This window comes from Dendrobates tinctorius, unplaced genomic scaffold (genome assembly GCF_039654945.1).
Source record: "Dendrobates tinctorius isolate UK_male_01 unplaced genomic scaffold, ASM3965494v1 ptg000072l, whole genome shotgun sequence".
Taxonomy (NCBI): Eukaryota; Metazoa; Chordata; class Amphibia; order Anura; family Dendrobatidae; genus Dendrobates; species Dendrobates tinctorius.
The window spans coordinates 1,250,316-1,269,267 of NW_027361740.1; positions in this window are offsets into that span (position 1 = coordinate 1,250,316).

Below are 18,952 nucleotides of genomic sequence, written 5' to 3' on the forward strand. Positions count from 1 at the left end.
ATGGATGATGAAGGAAGAAGAGTCTCACTCTCATCACAAGTGCCTCCGATGGGAAATATTAATTAACGTAACATTGTTTTTAGCTTATTGACCATGAGGTACATGTGGCAGAAGCAGGATTTGAAAACATTTGAAGAAGAAGAAAAGGGGCTTGTATGGATAGGGATGGATGTGACTGATCACCAATTTTTTTAAAAATATCATTTTGGGTGACTTTAGGTTGGGATATTGTCATCTAGAGGGCTTAAATACTGTTGCGAAATCCAGTCCTTGTTAAATTTTATCAGAGTCAGCCTGTCTGCATTCTCTGTAGTCAACCGTGTGCGTGTATCTGTGATGATTGCCCCAGCGGCACTGAAAACACGCTCTGACATCACACTAGCAGCAGGGCAGGCCAGCACCTCCAAGGCATATAAGGAGAGGTCTGTTCAACTATGCAGCTTGGATACCCAGTAATTAAATGGAACATAAGCGTCAGGAAGGACGCAAGTATGGTCACTTATATAGTCATTGACCATCTTGTTCAACTTCTCCCTCCTTGACATTGTTGCTCTTTCAGCTAGTCCTTAGTGATGAGCCAGTTTATTGAAGATGGCCCAGTATCTGGACATTTTAGCACCACCTCTTTTGGACCTGCTTGGCGTGTCTCTCCCCATTAATGCATGCTGTTGCACAGAGCTGGTACCTCTGCTAGCAGTGGTGTCTGAGGGTGCTGTTGCCATAAAATGATCGACAACAGCCATCTTGAAGGATTCCATTGTGAAACCCCTGGGTGACTGCAACAGTAGCAAAGGAAATTTGTCCTTGTACCGTGGGTCGAAAAAGGTGGCAAACCAGTATAGGTTGCTATTGAAAATGTGGATTAAGCGAGGGTCTTGGCACAGACAGTCAGACATGAAGTGTGCCATGTGTGCCAAGCTGCAAAGAGGCAAATCTTCTGTGACCCCAGAAGGAGGAACAATACCCATCCTCTCCTCACACTGACTCTCCTCCTCCACCTCCTCCTCTCCAGCCCACCCATGCAGGACAGACATGAAGCTGGGGTTGGGATTCCCCTCTGTAGCATGAGGTGTTCCCTCGGTACCACTGAAAAAGAAGTCCTCTCCCTCCTCATTTTCATCATCATCTTCATTCCCCAATCTTACCTGATGATATTGGCTGGGCTGGGTAGGATCACCCATTGTGATATCTTGCTCCATACCCAGCTGCTGGGCACACAAAGATTGCATTTTTTGATTCTGCAGCGATTTTTTTTCAGCATACATAGCATAGGGATGGTTACGCTGATTGATCACCGCTCACAAGCTTGATGTAGTACTCAAAGTTATCAAGCACCTCACAAATATCAGCGATACAAACCCACTTGACACTTGTTTTGTGTCTTGGCTGAGTCTCAGTGTGACGGGCATGTTTAAGCTGGTATTCCACCAGTGCCTCTGCTGCTCACTTACCCTTGCCAACATATGATATGTTGAATTCCACCGCATTGGCAGGTCGCAAATGAGTCTGTGGTTTGGCAAATTAAATTGCTTTTGAAGCGCTGCAAGACCGGCAACAGCGGTTGAGGAATAGCGAAAATGGGCGCAAATACAGCGCACCCTCGCAAGTAGTCAGGGTGTGTTTTTATAAATTTCTGCACCACTAGGTTCAGCATGTGAGCCATGCATGGCACGTGTACAGCTTCCCCAGCTTTAAAGCTGCCACCAGGTTATGCCCATTGTCGCAGACAACCAGACCAGGTTGGAGTTGCAGTGGGGAGAGCAACTGATTGGTCTGTTGTTTTAGTCCTTGCCACACAGCTCTGCTGCAGTGTGTGCTGTTTCACCTAAGCAGATCAGCTTCAGCAGAGCGTGTTGCCGCTTTGCCGATGTGCTGCTGCACAGCTCCCAACTTGGGAGTGATGTGGAGGGTAATTTAGCGTAGGATGAGGAGGAGGAGCAGGAGGAGGAAGAGGGGAGACTGGACGTATATGATGAGGCGGAAACCCTGATTGAGGTTGGGCCCGCTATTCGTGGCGTGGGTAGGATATGTGATGATGGTCCAGTTTGAGACTTTGCAAAACAGAAGCCGCGGAGACACCATCACATGTTTCTCAACGCAAGCAATGACCAGCCAGGTCTTTGCCCGGGAAGGAACAACCACGGGAAGGGCAGTCTTCAATGAAGGAAACCACCTATGCCAAAACATGGTATCCATCCACATACAGCTGTTTCGGGGTATTGCCCCTCATCAGTGTGGAGTAGGAAACTGGCTGGTAGGAGCAATGCCTAGTAAAAAGACTATGAAAAGGAGGATGAATGAACTCATGGAGATCAACATCCGACACTGCGGAGACACCATCACGTGTTTCTCAACGCAGTGATTCTAGAGTACTGCCCCCATCCCTTATGGGAAATATGTAAAACATGCAAAACAGAAGCCGCGGAGACACCATCACATGTTTCTCAACGCAAGCAATGACCAGCCAGGTCTTTGCCCGGGAAGGAACAACCACGGGAAGGGCAGTCTCCAATGAAGGAAACCATCTATGCCAAAACATGGTATCCATCCACATACAGCTGTTTCGGGGTATTGCCCCTCATCAGTGTGGAGTAGGAAATTGGCTGGTAGGAGCAATGCCTAGTAAAAAGACTATGAAAAGGAGGATGAATGAACTCATGGAGATCAACATCCGACACTGCGGAGACACCATCACGTGTTTCTCAACGCAGTGATTCTAGAGCACTGCCCCCATCCCTTATGGGAAATATGTAAAACATGCAAAACAGAAGCCGCGGAGACACCATCACATGTTTCTCAACGCAAGCAATGACCAGCCAGGTCTTTGCCCGGGGAGGAACAACCACGGGAAGGGCAGTCTCCAATGAAGGAAACCACCTATGCCAAAACATGGTATCCATCCACATACTGCTGTTTCGGGGTATTGCCCCTCATCAGTGTGGAGTAGGAAACTGGCTGGTAGGAGCAATGCCTAGTAAAAAGACTATGAAAAGGAGGATGAATGAACTTATGGAGATCAACATCCGACACTGCGGAGACACCATCACGTGTTTCTCAACGCAGTGATTCTAGAGCACTGCCCCCATCCCTTATGGGAAATATGTAAAACATGCAAAACAGAAGCCGCGGAGACACCATCACATGTTTCTCAACGCAAGCAATGACCAGCCAGGTCTTTGCCCGGGAAGGAACAACCACGGGAAGGGCAGTCTCCAATGAAGGAAACCATCTATGCCAAAACATGGTATCCATCCACATACAGCTGTTTCGGGGTATTGCCCCTCATCAGTGTGGAGTAGGAAATTGGCTGGTAGGAGCAATGCCTAGTAAAAAGACTATGAAAAGGAGGATGAATGAACTCATGGAGATCAACATCCGACACTGCGGAGACACCATCACGTGTTTCTCAACGCAGTGATTCTAGAGCACTGCCCCCATCCCTTATGGGAAATATGTAAAACATGCAAAACAGAAGCCGCGGAGACACCATCACATGTTTCTCAACGCAAGCAATGACCAGCCAGGTCTTTGCCCGGGGAGGAACAACCACGGGAAGGGCAGTCTCCAATGAAGGAAACCACCTATGCCAAAACATGGTATCCATCCACATACTGCTGTTTCGGGGTATTGCCCCTCATCAGTGTGGAGTAGGAAACTGGCTGGTAGGAGCAATGCCTAGTAAAAAGACTATGAAAAGGAGGATGAATGAACTTATGGAGATCAACATCCGACACTGCGGAGACACCATCACGTGTTTCTCAACGCAGTGATTCTAGAGCACTGCCCCCATCCCTTATGGGAAATATGTAAAACATGCAAAACAGAAGCCGCGGAGACACCCTCACTTGTTTCTCAACGCAAGCAATGACCAGCCAGGTCTTTGCCCGGGAAGGAACAACCACGGGAAGGGTAGTCTCCAATGAAGGAAACCACCTATGCCAAAACATGGTATCCATCCACATACAGCTGTTTCGGGGTATTGCCCCTCATCAGTGTGGAGTAGGAAACTGGCTGGTAGGAGCAATGCCTAGTAAAAAGACTATGAAAAGGAGGATGAATGAAAGTGATGATAATGTGTGCAAAAACTGTAAAGCGCTGCGGAATATGTTAGCGCTATATAAAAATAAAGATTATTATTATTATCAGCCATCCAAAACAGTATCTGCTCTTGTTCTTCTGGCTTCCAGACCCAAATAGTGAAAAACTCGCTATGTTCCGAGTACCGTGAGTACTTCACTACTCGCTGAGTACCAAATACCCACGATTATGCTCGCTCATCCCTAATGACAGCGTCTGCCTTTTGGTGAGCCGGCTCAGTTCCTGAGTTTGCTCAATACAACCGCTCCTTGCCTATTACCTAATGGTTTAATAGCAACTCACCGAAAAGGATCTAAAATTAAAAAATCATCACAGAAACAAAAAGTCATTCATATTTATGAACACCAGGTCACAATTCAAATACACTACAAAAAGAAGGTTTTGTTTCTCACTTTATAAATTAAGACTAGGCTATTTTATATTTTTATGACATAATTAATTAAAAAATGAATTTATATTTGTAAAAAACACAGTTAAATAACATAAAAATACCAGAATTTGGTAAGTAAGCAAGTCACTTTTTTTTGTGTGTCTCCTAACACAGAGAGAATTCAGTTATAGTAAATGTTAGCAGCGGATTAATCAGCGTAACATCCAGAGTCAGCAACACAGAATGTAGATTTATTCATATCCAGGTTGAACAGCTTACAGCATGAAATGTGATCAGTCTGGTATCTGCTGTGGCTTGCAGCATGGGAGCATTACAACAACAAGAAGGGAAGAGAAGGAGGGGGCATCCTGTCTGTTTTTTTTTTCACTGAACTTTGTTAACAATCTCACAATATGCACAATATATAAAACAGTACAGTAGTAGTTGTTGCAATACATACAGATCAATATGCATTATTCCAACACCCCCACTCAACAGCTACTTATCCTCTTAGTCCCAGTGTGGTCCTCAATTCTTGGAACCTGGCTCGTGGCAATGGCTTTGTCATAATGTCAGCTGCCATCTTATCAGTTTCACAACAGATGAACTGAATTATGCCACGATCTATCAAATCACGTAAATGATGTTGTCTGACGTCAATGTGCTTGTTCTAGCACTGATCTTTTCATTGCATGCAAGTTTAATGCATCCTTGATTGTCCTCATAAGCAGCATTGATCCACTTTGTTCTTTCATGGACAGGTAATTCTTGCATTTCATCCCATGACTGCGGCTCTGATTCAGGTAGTGTCTTGACTATGTAGGATAGACGTTTAGCTGGTACGCCTCTGTTTGATCTTGAAGATCTCCTGATTTCAGATTCACCTGATTTTTCTGTTGTTCCTTCAGTGGTTGAAGAATCCAGCCAGACCTCTACATCCTCCTTGTTATTGTCTTGTAATTGTGACTTCAGCTGGACTACTGGCATGATGTCACAAAACTTGGGGGACACAAAGTTCTCATCAATCACTACATCTCTACTTATTGTGAACTTGTTTGTTTCTGGGTGTAGAATCCTATAACCTTTCTGGGTTTCACTGTAGCCTACCAGGATCCCTTCCTTAGCGTGAGATTCCCAATTAGTTCGCCTTTCTTTGGGAACATGTACAAGCGCTTTACTTCCGAATATTATTATATGATGTAGTTTTGGCTTTCTGCTGTTCCATTGCTCAAACGGAGTTTTCTCTGTAGCTTTACCCAGTAGTCTGTTCTGAAGATAGCAAGCTGTCATGATTGCTTCACCCCAATATGCTGTGGGCAGATTTGCATCAAACAACATACTTCTTCCACTTTCACAGAGTGTTCGGTTCCTTCTTTCCGCGACACCATTTTGCTCAGGATTGTACGGTACAGTGGTCTGAAATAGGATTCCATTTTTCTTTAAAATGCTCTGTGTCTCATTACTTGGGTATTCAGTCCCATTATCTGCACATAGAATCTTTGGCATTCTCCCAAATTTATTATATACCTCAGCTAGATATACTTCAAGTTTCTCTGGAACTTCTTTCTTGCTGTGAAGCAGATGGACAACTGTTTATCTTGAATGATCATCAATAAATGTGAGAAAATATCTCTTCGTCCCAGGAGTCTGAGTGCTCATTGGACCACAGACATCTGTATGTATTAAATCTAGTGTCTGTTCTGTTTTTGTAGTACTTCTCTTTGGAAAAGCTTTTCTAGACATTTTCCCTTTGATGCAGCTAGTACATTTCATTATCTGGTTACATAGATCAATTGTAGGTCCTCAGCTAGTTGCTTTTGAACTAACTTCCTTATTGCTTCTGGGTCTCTGTGTGCTAGGCGCCTATGCCATACATGAATGCAGTTATTGTGCCAGTCTTCCAGAGCAGTATACACACACTCTTTGCATTTAAGCTGGTAAAGTTCATTTAGAATCATAGAATCATAGAATCATAGAATCGTAGAGTTGGAAGGGATCTCCTGGGCCATCTGGTCCAACCCCCTGCTCAAAGCAGGATTCGCTAAATCATCCCAGTCAGATGTCTGTCCAGCCTCTGTTTGAAGACTTCCATTGAAGGAGAACTCACCACTTCTCGTGGCAGCCTGTTCCACTCATTGATCACTCTAACTGTCAAAAAGTTTTTTCTAATATCTATTCTGTGTCTCCTCCCATTCAGTTTCATCCCATTGCTTCTAGTCTTTCCTTGTGCAAATGAGAATAAAGTTGATCCTTCTACAATGTGACAGCCCTTTAGATATTTGTAGACAGCTATTAAGTCTCCTCTCAGTCTTCTCTTTTGCAAACTAAACATTCGCAAATCCTGCAACCTTTCCTCATAAGACAGGGTTTGCAGACCGGTCACCATTCTGGTCGCTCTTTTCTGAACTTGCTCCAGTTTGTTGATGTCTTTTTTAAAATGTGGTGCCCAAAACTGGACACAATATTCCAGATGAGGTCTGACCAAAGAGGAGTAGAGGGAAATAATGACTTCACGTGATCTAGACTGTATGCTTCTGTTAATACATCCTAGAATTGCATTTGCCTTTTTTGCTGCTGCATCACACTGTTGACTCATATTCAGTCTGTGATCTATTAGTATACCCAAGTCTTTTTCACATGTGCTGTCACTTAGCCCTATTCCTCCCATTCTATATTTGCTTTTTTCATTTTTATTGCCCAGATGTAGTACTTTGCATTTCTCCCTGTTAAAAACCATTCTGTTAGTTGCTGCCCACTTCTCCAGTTTATTTAAATCTTTTTGAATCCTCTCTCTCTCTTCTCTAGTATTAGCTATCCCTCCTAGCTTTGTGTCATCAGCAAATTTGTGATTTCTCTTTCTGCTAGTGTGTGGCCCTCTTTTGAGATGATGCAGCTATCATGCTTAAATGTAACTTAATTTCCTTGTTTTGTGAGTTTCTTCACAGATAGTAAATTATTCTCAAGACTAGGCACATAGAGCACATCTTTTACTGGGATCTTCTTGCTTTGTGTTGGTAAGATTTGACAATCAATATAACCATCTCCTATACCTTGTGAAGTCATGTACTGACCTTTAGCCATAATCACTTTCTCTGACTTACTTTGGTTAAGCTTAGAAAAGAAGTCCCTGTTATTAGTCATGTGACTAGTTGCTCCAGAGTCTATACACCATGCATGCTTTGATGTATTTACACTGACAGTAAATGCAGTTTCAGTATTCACAGATTCATTTTCTGCAGACACAGCACTTTTAACCCTTTGAAGACTGCTTTGCTTTTTCAGCTCATTCATTCTAGCTTTCCAGACTCTGCAGTCGGCTTTCAAATGTCCTGATTTCTTGCAAACAAAACATTCATGTGTTTCTTTTAGGTGCTTTCTGTTATCATTTAGATTTTGTGTCTGTAAAGCAGATTCTGCATCGCATGACCTGCTGTTTACACCTTCCGCTTTCTGCTTATATTCATCTATGAGCTTCCCTCTGACATACTCCAATGTAAGCTCATCATCTGGGCGCGCATCTAGTGCGGTTACAAGCGTGTCATAGTTTTCTGGAAGACCACTAAGAAGTAATGCGGCTACATGAAAGTCCTTCAAATCTTCCCAATGCCTCTCAGGCGTTCTACAATCTCTAGAATGCTTGTTATGTAGTCCTGCATATCCTGGCCATTCTGTAGTTTAGACTGGTACAATTTTCTCATGAGATAAAGTTTATTGCTTAAATGTATCCTCTCATGCACCTTTTGCAGCTGCTCCCACATTTCTCTTGCAGTTTCACTTTTACACACATGCACAATCTGATCATCATCTATACTGAGTGATATGGTACTTTGTGCTTTCTGATCCATCTCTATCCACTCCTGTGATACTGGGTCAGGTTTAGGCTCCTGTGTGTATTTCCACGTACCTTCTCTTATCAGCAGCATTTTCACTTTGAATTTCCAGGATTGATAATTCTGGTTAGTGAGACTTGGTACTGTAAACTTCATGGAGTTGCTGCTGCTGGTGGCCATCTTTGCTGTCTTCCTTTCTTTTCTTTTCTCTGTGCTCTGGGGATCTGGGACTCTAGGACTCTGGGCCCATAACCTGTTAGCAGTGGATTAATCAGCGTAACATCCAGAGTCAGCAACACAGAATGTAAATTTATTCATATCCAGGTTGAACAGCTTACAGCATGAAATGTGATCAGTCTGGTATCTGCTGTGGCTTGCAGCATGGGAGCATTACAACAACAAGAAGGGAAGAGAAGGAGGGGGCATCCTGTCTGTGTTTTTTTTTTTTCACTGAACTTTGTTAACAATCTCGCAATATGCACAATATATAAAACAGTACAGTAGTAGTTGTTGCAATACATACAGATCAATATGCATTATTCCAACAGTAAAACCTGTTGGCTACAGTCTCTTAATTCAGTGGAAAACTTGATGGTTATACACTGAGTAGTGGCACTGAGCTTGATGTTTACAGAACAATGTTGATGCAGAGTTTAGTGGTCACACTTGAATGCTGAGGTACGGAGCAAAATGGTAACACCGCATGCAGTGGCACTGAGCTTGATGGTCATGCCAAAAATCAGATACAGACTTTTATAGTAGGTGGAGCAAACAATTACGGCTGGAAATGGGCAATCCTTGCAGCCTAGGGTTCAGAGCAGTTAAGACGACACACCTCGCAGTTTATCATACTCGGAACAATCCACTTTTTTTTTCTTGTCAGGAACAGCCCAAAATGTTACTCACAGATGCAGGTCACATCAGGACTTATTGATATACAGTTACCCAGAGCAGAACTCGATTGATCATTTTCCTCACAGTCACAGGCTGGGGCAGAGTTCACTGGTAAAGGCCACAGCAAATATTCGCATTGTGTCACAGTCTTTTTCATGGTCTCAGGTAGCCTGGCCACACAAAAGTAGACCGACAACAGGTAGCAGAGCAGGCAATTTTGGCCTACATGTTTATTTCCATGCAACACTATAAATAGTCGTCAGGGAGTAGTACATAGCCACTTTCAGGGTGTTTCTCTTCTCCCCACACTATAAGTAGTCATCAGAGAGCAGATCAAAGCCACTTAGCATTTCCAGAAAATCTCCTCTCTGGAGCGGCTTCCTCCAGAAGACACAATATAATCAACAGGCCAGAATAGATGTCAGGACATCCACAGTGATCTACAACTACTTGGCTAGTTTTTATGAATTCTACTCCTGTGTAAGGCCCAACTCCATCTTCAGAACTTCTACAGACATGCTCCCACTTAGTGTAAATATTACATTTTTTCCTGCTGCGTTTTTTTCAACAGAAAATCTTCTGAGTTCAACTGTTCAAATGAATTACATGTGATTTCATCAAAAGTCATGCCAGTTTAAATACGCTGTTGAACTGCTCTTTTTTTGTGTATATTTATTCCCTATTGGGAGATGGAAAAAAATGAAGTAGAAACTGCAATTGCATTTTAAAGTGCAGTATCCCAGAGTTTAGGTACTAAAAATGCATGAACAAAAACACTGCTTCAAATCTGCACCAAAATGTATCATTAAAGCATCTAAAAATGCAGCAAAAATGCAATAATCCGTTTGATATTGCAAATTTTAGTGTGGACACCTATAGTAACAAATCTTCACCAAAGCAAAAAAAAATCTACAGGGCAGAATGGGTCCACAGATTTATTTATGAAGGGGACTTATAGTCACACATTCCGAAGTCAAGGAATGGCCAGAAATGTACACCCCAATGGGGCTAAAGGAAGGGCTTCATGACTCGGGATGTATGCTAAACCTGAAATTTGGGCACTAAGGAGTTAATTGGGAGGAGTATTGGTTTGAGTGGGAATTTTAGGGGAGGGGTATAGGGGTAGATGGGACTTTTTGGCTTACCTGATTGTTGGGTAGGAGGGTTCCACCTGGGGAGTATAAAAGGAGGAGTTACTGATGGGATGTCTGTTCTGTTCTTCAGAGTTGAACTTTGTAGCTGGAACATCCCACCCACTCTAATAATTTATTATTTTAAAGATGTAAAGGAGGGATTTGCTCGATCTGTTAAAGAGGTAGGCGGGAGAGTAGGGGCTGTTTGGAGGAGGTTGATTGCACTGAATGACTAGGGGTGCCCAGTGCAGCATGAGTGACTCCCATGTGTTACAAGGTTCTTACAGAATTATAGGTCCCTACTGGGCTAGGTCTCAGGAGGACATTTTGTCAGTAAAGTGATACCACGGCACTCTTATATATTGTGCATAAGTATAATCCTTTCCCTTGTGAAGTAGTGAAATAAATCATTGTTTATACTTTCATATCTATCATGGATTGTTTTCCATGCTTATTTGACAGCAATTTGTATATACTTTATTTGTTCTTTTTTCAATTGATTTGTGGATTTTGTACTAATGTATGTGCATATATCTATTTTTGCTCATGTGTAGTTATACTGATGAAGGTCACTTGACCAAAACATCTTCTCTTTTTGGATTGCCTGCACTTTAAATAAATATGCTCTAAATATTCTCTGACTTAATACGAGTGCCAAGTACTTTTCAGTACTTCGGCGGGACATTTTTGCATGGGCAACAATCAGCTGGGTGCCCCCGAGCCAGTGTGGTGCAGCTGGGGCAGTGTAGAGGAGCTGTTTTATTGCAGTTACAGAAAATAGTTGAACTGTCATTCCCCCCCTTCCTTTCTGGTGATCATATTGATAGGTAATTGATATTGCTTAATGTTTCTTATATGATGTTCATTCAATAAGCAAGGCTGCCGTGACCATTATTTCCAACGTGACAAGTATGCTGTCTTTATTGATTAGATAAAGGGTTGGGGCAGAATGGGTCCGCTGATTTATTAATGCAGGGGCCTTATAGTCACACATTCCGAAGTGATGAAAAGAATAGCTTTTCCCTTCAATGCCAGAAAATGTCAGAAAATTGGCACAATTGCATGAATAAATTTGCCCCAATATATTCTCTGAGTGGCATTACCATGGGTTCTACTGTGTAATGGGATTACATGCTGCAATTATTTTCTAAATATTGTAGAGTGAGGTACATGGTATAGAAAATTGGAATGTTGTCCTATCTATTATTGCAAGCTTCTTGTTGCCAAGGTTATGAGAAAATACCTTAGTAACAACTGTGTTATATAGGTGTCCCTAATGACTAAGTGTAACATGAGGTGTCATTTTATATAGGTTTACCTTGATTCATGTGTTCCAATGAGCTAAAAAATGATGTAAGCAGTGAAATTACAAGGCAATTATATCACATTATTGTTCCACCCACTATTGTTAAACTTTCCCTAAGGATTGTGGTATTTAATGCGTGATATTGATCTGGATTGTCATAGCACCAGGATATGATATGTACATACTTGCTGGTTTTATCATAAGAAGATGTGGCGCTTTAAGCTTTTATAGGTTAGGTAATGATTTGCAGACACGTAGAACTGTGTAGCTGGGTCTTTCAAAAACATAAAAAACAAGAAAACAGAAAATTGTCCACATGCTTTGTCCCCTTATTAGTTTTGTTCTATGTTTCAGTATGTCGCATCCACATCACAAAATAATAAACCTGCAGAAACCCTGTATTGTATTTTTTTTGTAAATTAGGTCTCCTAGTTGAGATCTTGAGCATACATTGCTTGGGTTCATCTTTACATGTACAGTATGTATAAAGGCAACTAGACAGGTTTTCCGGGGACTGTACGTGCAAATTTATGACTTTATCCAAGAAGGAACAGAAATGAACTCAATAGATCTTTGTCTTCTTTGACCTCAGTAAGTATGTCACCACATACCTCAAGAGAAGTCATCAGAAAAGAGACGAAAAGCTTCACATGCCCGAAGTAACTCTACCTCACTGCAGTCATTACCAGAAAATCGCACAATACCACTAGAGGAACTCCTGAGCCGTGCTGACGGATATTAAAAACAAAAATTCCCTAGATTATAAATTTTACGTCAATGTCCTGTCTCCTGTCTGGGGTCTTTGTCACGTTTTTCCGACATAAGATGCTTCCTATGATTGTGCAAACTATATTGGAGTTATTGAAATAAAAGACTGAGCCAAAAATAAAACTAATCACCGTGTAATACTGTGTAATTGTAGAAAGTGTCTGCAGCTTCAGTCGGTCATTTACGTTCTAGCTTTATGGAGGGACGGACAAACAATTGCTTGTGAATTATTCATGTTAGTGACATATGTGGCCTGGATTAGTACATTAATCAGATGTGGGACGCTATAAAGTTTATATACCCGTCACAACGTCACACAATTTATACTATGAGGATAGAAAGTAATCAGTTCCAACTTTTTATCATTATTGTATTTAGCTGCTTACACTGCTTTTTATAAAAATAAAATGGAATTAGATTTTTCTTTTCTCCATACTTTTGTCTTTTCCTATAGCTACAACATGATTATGGCACTGCATATGTTAGCACTGAAGAAGAAGATGCCAAAATGATTTCTGACATACTGTGGTAAGCACGGCAGCTCTTCACTTCCGTTTGCTTTTTTTGGTATGAACTTCCTAACTCTGTATTCTTGCATCATCGTCATCATCATCATGTCTTTTCATGGTGTAGTAATACTACACTAAGTAACTGGAAAACGGCAGATACAGTATCCATATTATCAAATTCCCTCCATCTCCGGCTACACTAAAACATCATTTTTGTTATAATAATCACCTTACAATTGGCATATCAGTTAGCTCCTATATGTAGCTGCAGTCCATGGGCAAAGAATATTCATTGCATGTATCAAGGCACGTCAGACATTGTTCTAAAATTCAACTCTTAGCTATTGACTAGTTGAATTTTCTAGCAATGCTTGATGTTCCTTCTAACACAGTAATTAACATAGATTGTCCTTGAAATGGACTATAGCCACATAGAGGAGCAAATACTGATTGATACTAGTATTGCAGTAGTGTAGCCGCTGTACTACGGACATTGGTCCGCATATAATATTGCTAACATATCAGGTGGCCGACATACTTATGGTGCAAAAGATACTGACAGTATTTTAAGTATTTTTCAGATATTAAGATTTTATGCCCCTTTTTAAATACAATATTTCTGCTAATTGATACAATGATTTTAATTTGAATCTAATATATAAAGCTCAAGTGTGTGTATGTATGTGTGTGTATGTGTGTGTATGTATGTATGTATGTATGTGTATGTATGTATGTCCGGGATTGGCATCCGCACCGTCGCAGCAACAGCCACAAAATTTGGCACAGTCACACGTCTGGACCCCAAGAGTGTCCTAAGCTATGTTGTGAGGCGAAATTTTAACCCCGCGCGTTCCAATTCACCAAACAATTTTGCCCCTACATAATGGGGAAAAAGTGTGTGTGTATCAAGCCCTGCCCCTCATTATGATGTCATAATGGTTGCCATGGCAACGCTGATGTCATCATAGGTTGCAAGCCCCGCCGCTCATTATGATGTCATAATGGTTGACTATGGGATGGAGGATGTGTGATGGGTATATGGGCACTGGACTATGGGATGGAGGATATGTATGATGGGTATATGGGCACGGGACTATGGGATGAAGGATGTGTGATGGGTATATGGGCACTGGACTATGGGATGGAGGATATGTATGATGGGTATATGGGCACGGGACTATGGGATGGCGGATATGTATGATGGGTATATGGGCACGGGACTATGGGATGGAGGATATGTATGATGGGTATATGGGCATGGGACTATGAGATGAAGGATGTGTGATGGGTATATGGGCACTCTACTATGGGAAGGCGAACATGTATGATGGGTATATGGGCATGGGACTATGTGATGGAGAATATGTAAGATGGGTATATGGGCACGGGACTATGGGATGGAGGATGTGTGATGGGTATATGGGCACTTGACTATGGGATGGAGGATATGTATGATGGATATATGGGCATGGGACTATGGGATGGAGGATAAGTATGATGGGTCTATGGGCATGGGACTATGGGATGGGGATAATTATAATTTGTTATAACTATCCACAGTTAATTACTATGCCCGGGCAGCGTCGGGCTCTTCAGCTAGTATTATAATAAAAGTTCAGTATAGCCTGGGCTACAGGGAATGTTTTGCTGCAAACCAATTTGTAAAAAAAAGTTTGCAGTAATTGAAAATCCCTACCCAGATTACAGGGTGAATAATTAGCTTGTAATTAAGTCAGATATCAGACACAAAGTAATGTATCAATAATTCAATGAAAAGATCAAACATGTATTCCCACTATTAAATGTATATGTTAACGAAGAGTACTGAAAAGATAAATGATATATGTGATTGACATGCATTTTGTAAATGAGAGCGTTTCCATACAGTCTCCAGGTTTTACATCTCTTTGTAAGCAGTAGTAGTGGTCATGTCCAGTCGCAGGTTATTTTCTCCTGCACCTGTGCAGGTGAGTTTTGGCGCAGGGGAACTCCGGCACTGTCAGTCCTGGATACAATATGACACTTGTGCTGTAGGTCTGTCCTTACATTATAGGGAAGGAATGTGCTTTACTTACCATTGCACTGCTTTCTGCTTACATCTATGTAGTGTTGCACAATTCATCTACTACCGCGTATGAGTATGTAGGTTTCACCATCAGAGTAGCATATTGCCATGAGCTTCACTTCAAATGATAAAGAAGATAATCAGCGCATAGAGGAGCGTAGGACAGTCATGGCTATAGCAGTTTCTTACATTGCTACTGATGTTACGGGACTAACCCTGCAAAATCGCTTCTTACAGACACTCATTAAAAAGTTGATGATGATATTTGAGATTGCTCAGTCCAATATGTGGCATGAGAGGACCTTTCCTCTTCCTGAATGTACATATGTAAATTCCCAGAGGAGCATTTAATGGTCTATAAATAGTTTTATGTCAACTTGGCACTCTCCACATGGATCAACTCCTTAAACCTTCTGTCATAGGCTTTTCACCCAGCCAAAATCAGACCTCCTGCATTGCACTGATGAGGGGCAAACAACACAAAACATATGTATGCAAATGAAGAGTCTGGTTTGGATTTTTATCCTTAAGCCCCCATCACACACAGGGATCTCGCTAGCGAGATCGCTGCTGAGTCACAAGTTTTGTGACGCAACAGCAATCTCACCAGCGAGATCGCTGTGTGTGACAGCTATCAGCAACCGCCCCCCCTGCCGAGTATCGCTGATCGTCGTTGAAAAGTCTGGACATTATTGGGGTCGCTGGTCTCCCACTGGCCAGCACGCATTGCTGCCCAGCGACCAGCGAGCAGGAGCTGGTAACCAAGGTACACATCGGGTTTCTAAGGGGCAAGCAGCTCTTAGAAACCCGATGAGTACTTTAGTTACCAGCGTGCTGATGCTGGGAGCTGGTAACCAAGGTACACATTGGGTTTCTAAGTGCCATGCACCCCTTAGAAACCCGATGTGTACCTTGGTTACCAGCTCCTTGCACCAGCGCGCTGGTAAGTAAGATACACTGTGGGTAACTAAGCGACGTGCGTCACTTGTTACCCGCGTGCCGCTGGTCCCGATCGCTAGTGAAGCTGCCTGTTTGACATCTCACCAGCGATCATGTAGTGACACACCAGCGATCCTGACAAGGTGATATCATTGTCGGGATCGCTGGTGAGTCGCTATGTGTGACGGGGCCCTTAGTCATATGGAAAGGCTTGATAAAAGGTAGATTTTGTGTTCAAGTCCTCTTCTGTGAAGAAGCTATTTGTTGACAAAGTCTAGGCACATTAGCGATTTATCAGCAAAATCATCTTTGGGCAGAATGTGTGTAAATAAAAACTAATGACAATACGCCCAATGGGTTCTTATCCGGATAACAAAAAGAGTAAAATGGAATTTGCTCACCTGGGGGCATTGTGGAAGCCACAATCCCTTTGTTTGCTTGTAAGTAAAGTTGTCTGCTGCAGATCCACCAGATAGTCAGCAAACTTGAAGATGAAAGTGCATGCAAAACTGCTCTGCCGAGAATCCAACATACAAAAGGAGACCAGATGCGGTATGGATGCGGTTTTATTTGTCAACTAGTTTTGAGGTGATCAAACCTCTTCATCAGGATAAACCACAATGAATTTTTGTAATTTGTCCTATGATGAAGAGGTATGATCACCTCAAAACAAGTTGACAAATAAAACCACATCCGTACCGCATCTGGTCTCCTTTTGTATGTTGGATTCTCGGCAGAGCAGTTTTACACCCACTTTCATCTCCAAGTTTGCTATCTTTGGGCAGAAGGCATCATTCTGAAGCCTGTCTGGAGATGGCCATACATAAATTGTTTAGATTGTTAGATTATTCAAACAGATTCTCTTATGTGGTGTCTCAATTATTTCATCGGTAATATCTTTGCCCTTTGATCTCAGGATGTATTGTATTCATATATTAATAGCCAGTCCTATCCACCAATTTGCAATACAGTAGCTCTATGATCTAAAGCTTTTTACATGGCCTAAAGAATGTTTTTTTAGTGGCAAGTACAGACAAGCACCATGAAGACATGAATAGCCTAGGGATGAAGACAACAGAATTCACAGCATAAGTACTTCAGAAACACATAGTAATTGGGCTATCCTACCTTGCATGGATGTGACCATTAAAAAGTTACCAAAGTTCACAATCATATTTCTAAATGACAGATCTAGTCTGACAGACCCTTTAGTCAGAATCCACCTGTACATTCCAATAATGATTCAGCCACAAATTCTCTAAGATCATAACTCTATCAGGTATGAAAAGGAAAGGTGTTTAAAAAAAATTATGTACTAATATTTTACCACCCTTATCAATTCACATCTATACATGTGGGTTCCCACATTTAATGGCTCAATGCCATGCCCAAGCTGGGCTCGTGTCATCAATGGGAGCATGACAGTAATTGATAGCTGGTTGGCATCAAACCTGCTCACGAGAACCCTGCTACTTTGGTATCTAAGCAGCTTGACAAGAGAGATGCTTGAAAAATGATATACACAGTTACAACAGTGCTTAGGACAAGCTGGGATATTTTTTTCACATTTAAGGCCCCCCATACACATTAGACTTATGTTTTCCAAACCCGCTGATATTAACAGATTTGGCTGACAGTCTAATGTGCAGATGATGTCAGGGGACAGAAGGAATGGGCAAGTCTGATTTCAGACTGACGATCATTCTGTTCTCTAAGTGCTCGCTCTGAGGAGCAGATATATGGGACAAGTGCAATATGATAAAAAATCGCATTGCACTCGGACCAATGTTATTCAATGTGATTGTGCAGATCTGCGACATTTCCCAGCTGTATTCTTCATTATGAAAGAATTGCCTAATTGGATTTCACTCGAATCACACATGGTTTACTATATGGGATGAGAATGGGACCATTTTTTCATACACTGGTGTGACTCTAGTCTAAGAGATAAGCTACCGCCAGAGATGTCTGTCAGCAGCTTTTTCATACGAATCGTAGGAGCCCTTGGCAGACTGAGCTTTCTATAGTATAAAGGAGTAGGGGAGATAGATTTCGACTGAATAGTCGGCCTAACCATTGTTCATCCGACAGCAATCTAACATGTACTGTATGAGTGGCTTTAGATTCTATATGTAGGAAATTTGTTACAGACTGGGTGATAAAAAAAAATGAAAACTGCATTGATACTGAGTACAACAGGGTCTGTCTTAGGTAGAAAGAAGATTAAAACTGCGGTTTTGTTCATAAACTTTACTCTTTGGGTTGGTACAATTACACTGATGCCAGGTTTTCATTTTTTTAATACTTTAGTACTTTTATTGAGTAACAAAAGTATTTCATGGGAAATAAAAATTTAGGGTGTCACTCCTAAGACACGTAAAACTGTTGTATTTTTTCATTTGTACAGCTGTATTTTTCTAGTTAAACATTTTGTATTTTTTTGTGGGTACAGTGCATGTTATTTATTGTTTGATCCTTGTTTCTTTGCTGTTGGACGTTAGTTTTTTCATGCTTGTACACGTGTGACAGAACCATATAAATTCTTCTTTATGGTTTGGTAAGCAGATGCATTAGCCAGACATATGGACCGTTGCCAGCTTTCAGCCATCTTTACAACCCGTGGCTAGGATGAACTGTGTCCTCCCTTTATCAAACTCCTTAAATATCGCAATCACTATAGACAACACCAAGTCAGGGGTTAACAAATTTGATATGTTACATAATATACAATGCAGGTGCAAAGACAATGGCGGGAAGTGATTGGGCTGTGAAAGGGGAAACCTTGGAACCGCTGTCCCTGGGGGAAAAAGCAGCTGACGATGCCCGTCCTAATGGAAAGGAGTGATGAGCGAGTATACTTGTTGCTCGGGTCTCTTCAAGCATGCTCGGATGGTCTCCGAGTATTTTGGCGTGCTCGGAGATTTAGTTTTCATCGCCTCAGTTACATGATTTTCGACTGCTAGACAGCTTGAATACATGTGTGGAATGCCTGTTTGTTAGGGAATCCCCACATGGATTCAGTCTGTCTACAAGTCGCAAA